This window comes from Physeter macrocephalus, chromosome 20 (genome assembly GCF_002837175.3).
Source record: "Physeter macrocephalus isolate SW-GA chromosome 20, ASM283717v5, whole genome shotgun sequence".
NCBI classification, from domain to species: Eukaryota; Metazoa; Chordata; class Mammalia; order Artiodactyla; family Physeteridae; genus Physeter; species Physeter macrocephalus.
This window is the reverse complement of record NC_041233.1, coordinates 76,833,197-76,837,386: the sequence shown is the minus strand read 5'-3', so window position 1 is coordinate 76,837,386 and position 4,190 is coordinate 76,833,197.

The window sequence follows — 4,190 nt, the reverse complement described above, 5'->3', positions numbered from 1 at the left end:
CACAAAAAAAAAAAAAAAAAAAAAAAAAAAATTAGCTTTAGAATTTAAAGCTAATATTTCAGTCCTTAAACTATTGGGAATATGTATGTGTGTCCATATTATATTATATTATCGTGATATTACATTATATATATAATATTTTTCATTTTTACAGTCTTGTCTTTCTGTACAATATGAAGACTTTCCAAATACCATTGATGGTTGCATCTAAAGAGCTTTAGTGTTTATTTTCTTTCTTCATAACCTGTACTGAGAATCTAAACTATCACTAGTTCTAGAGGAAGTAAATATCCAGGGCAAATACTCTTCTTATACTTCCTTTGTTTCTTCCTTCCTGGATTCCAATGTGTTGGCACCAGTGGCAGTTGTTCATCTTGGGTTGTTTACCTCGGCATTTTGAGCAGCAGAATGCTCCACTAGCTTATCTTCCCTTTGAAGCAGGCTGATTATTTGCTTCCTTAATTCAGTGTGAGGATTTCAAGAATCTGCTTTTCGTTTAGAACTTGCTTCTTTCAACCGCTGTTCCTTGCAGGAAAAGTTTGGATTGCATAACGGCTTAATATGCATTAAACGTTAAAAAATACCACAAATGGGGACTTCCCTGGTGGTCCAGTGGTTAAGACTCCACGCTTTCAGTGCAGGGGGCGTGGGTTCAATCCCTGGTCGGGGAACTAAGATCCCACATGTTGCGTGGCCAAAAAAAAAAAAAAATTGCAAATGTATGTTGAAATTATAAGATGCACTGTGATTCCCACACTAATGACTGTCAAATAGGCAACATGATATTTAGGTGATAAATGTGGCCTGTGACTCAAGGTGCTGAAGGAATGTTGGACCCAGGGCTCTCCAGGTGGAGTATAGTCTGTATGTTGGTAGGAGCCCAGATCTTCCTCACATGGCAGGTTAATATCTCCAGCATCACTTCCTAAATAATTCATCTTTTCCTCTCTGAGTTTTGATGCCGTTGACATGATTTTGGTATGATTCTGGAATTTCTATTCTGTTTCTTTGATTGTCTCATCTGTGCCCTTGCCCATACCACATCTTTGATCTTTAGCCGTTCATGAATCTTTATTTTTCATATGAATTTTCAAGTCAACCCGTAAAGTTCCTGAAAATGTGTTGCTGTGACTTTGATTGGATTAACTTTAATTTTCAGATGAGCTTGAGGAAAACCAACCTTGGTTATGTGAAGTTGTGCCATCCAAGAATGGGACACAGTTCCCTATTTCCTCACATACCCTTTTGTGCCTTTACTAGATTCAAAATTTTCTCCTTAGAGATTTTGTGCATTCTCTAATAGGCTAATTCATAGATGCTTTCTGTTTTTTATTGCTATGATAAATGCTAATATATTTTGGCTACATTTTTCCAGCTAGTTTTGGCTGGAACAGAGAAACACTGCTGCTTTCTATATGTTGATTATGTATCTGGCAGCTGTACTGAACTCTCCCATTTTTTCTTCTTTTTTATTTTTTTTAACATCTTTATTGGAGTATAATTGCTTTACAATGGTGTGTTAGTTTCTGCTTTATAACAAAGTGAATCAGCTATACATATACATATATCCCCATATCTCCTCCTTCCTGCGTCTCCCTCCCATCCTCCCTATCCCACCCCTCTAGGTGGTCACAAAGCACAGAGCTGATCTCCCTGTGCTACGCGGCTGCTTCCCACTAGCTATCTATTTTACATTTGGTAGTGTATATATGTCCATGCCACTCTCTCACTTCGTCCCAGCTTACCCTTCCCCCTCCTTATCTCCTCAAATCCATTCTCTATATCTACGTCTTTATTCCAGTCCTGCCCCTAGGTTCTTCAGAACAATTTTTTTTTTTTAGATTCCATATATATGTGTTAGCATACGGTATTTGTTTTTCTCTTTCTTACTTACTTCACTCTGTATGACAGTCTCTATGTCCATCCACCTCACTACAAATAACTCAATTTCGTTTCTTTTTGTGGCTAATATTCCATTGTATATATGTGCCACATCTTTATCCATTCATCTGTCAATGGACACTGAGGTTGTTTCCAGGTCCTGGCTATTGTAAATAGAGCTGCAATGAACATTGTGGTACATGACTCATTTTGAATTATGGTTTTCTCAGGGTATATGCCCAGTAATGGGATTGCTGGGTTGTATGGTAGCTCAATTTTTAGTTTTTTAAGGAGCCTCCATACTGTTCTCCATAGTAGCTGTATCAATTTACCTTCCTACCAACAGTGTGGGAGAGTCCCCTTTTCTCCACACCCTCTCCAGCATTTCTTGTTTATAGATTTCTGATGATGCCCATTCTGATTGGTGTGAGGTGATACCTCACTGTAGTTTTGATATGCATTTCTCTAATAATTAGTGATGTTGAGCATCTTTTCATGTGGCTCTTGGCCATCGGTATATCTTCTTTGGAGAAATATCTATTTAGGTCTTCTGCCCATTTTTGGATTGGGTTGTTTGTTTTTTTGATATTGAGCTGCATGAGCTGCTTGTATAGGTGTTCTGCCCATTTTTGGATTGGGTTGTTTGTTTTTTTGTTATTGAGCTGCATGAGTTGCTTATAAATTTTGGATATTAATCCTTTGTCAGTTGCTTCATTTGCAAATATTTTCTCCCATTCTGAGGGTTGTCTTTTCGTCTTGTTTATGGTTTCCTTTGCTGTGCAAAAGCTTTTAAGTTTCATTAGGTCCCATTTGTTTATTTTTGTTTTTATTTCCATTTCTCTAGGAGGTGGGTCAAAAAGGATCTTCCTGTGATTTATGTCACAGAGTATTCTGCCTATGTTTTTCTCTAAGAGTTTTATAGTCTCTAGCCTTACATTTAGGTCTTTAATCCATTTTGAGTTTATTTTTGTGTATGGTGTTTGGGAGTGTTCTAATTTCATTCTTTTCCATGTAGCTGTCCAGTTTTCCCAGCACCACTTATTGAAGAGGCTGTCTTTTCTCCATTGTATATTCTTGCCTCCTTTATCAAAAATAAGGTGACCAGGGCTTCCCTGGTGGCGCAGTGGTTGAGAGTCCACCTGCCGATGCGGGGGACATGGGTTCATGCCCCGGTCCGGGAGGATCCCACATGCTGCGGAGCGGCTCGGCCCGTGAGCCATGGCCGCTGAGCCTGCGCGTCCGGAGCCTGTGTTCCACAACGGGAGAGGCCAAAACAGTGAGAGGCCCACGTACCGCAAAAAAATAAAAAAAAATAAGGTGACCATATGTGCATGGGTTTATCTCTGGGCTTTCTATCCTGTTCCATTGATCTATATTTCTGTTTTTGTGCCAGTACCATACTCTCTTGATTACTGTAGCTTTGTAGTATAGCCTGAAGTCTGGGAGCCTGATTCCTCCAGCTCCGATTTTCTTTCTCAAGATTGCTTTGGCTATTCGGGGTTTTAATTTCTTTCATCAGTGTCTTATAGTTTTCTGCATATAGGTCTTTTGTCTCCTTAGGTAGGCTTATTCCTAGGTATTTTACTCTTTTTGTTGCAATGGTAAATGGGAGTGTTTCCATAATTTCTCTTTCAGATTTTTCATCATTAGTGTATAGGAATGAAAGATTTCTGTGCATTAATTTTGTTAATGCACAAAATTTAACAAAATTTAATTAATTTTGTTAAATCCTGCTACTTTACCAAATTCATTGATTAGCTCTAGTAGTTTTCTGGGAGGGTTTTTGTCATTAATGGGTGTTGAATTTTGTCTAAAGCTTTCTCTGCATCTATTGAGATGATCATGTGGGTTTTCTCCTTCAGTTTGTTAATATGGTTTATCACATTGACTGATTTGCATATATTGAAGAATCCTTTCATTCCTGGGATAAACCCCACTTGATCATGGTGTATGACCCTTTTAATGTGCTGTTGGATTCTGTTTGCTAGTATTTTGTTGAGGATTTTTGCATCTATATTCATCAGTGATATTGGCCTGTAGTTCTCTTTCTTTGTGACATCTTTGTCTGGTTTTGGTATCAGGGTGATGGTGGCCTCGTAGAATGAGTTTGGGAGTGCTCCTCCCTCTGCTGTATTTTGGAAGAGATTGAGAAAGATAGGTGTTAGCTTTTCTCTAAATGTTTGACAGAATTCGCCTGTGAAGCCATCTGGTCCTGGGCTTTTGTTTGTTGGAAGATTTTTAATCACAGTCTCAATTTCAGTGCTTGTGATTGGTCTGTTTATATTTTCTATTTCTTCCTGGTTCAGTCT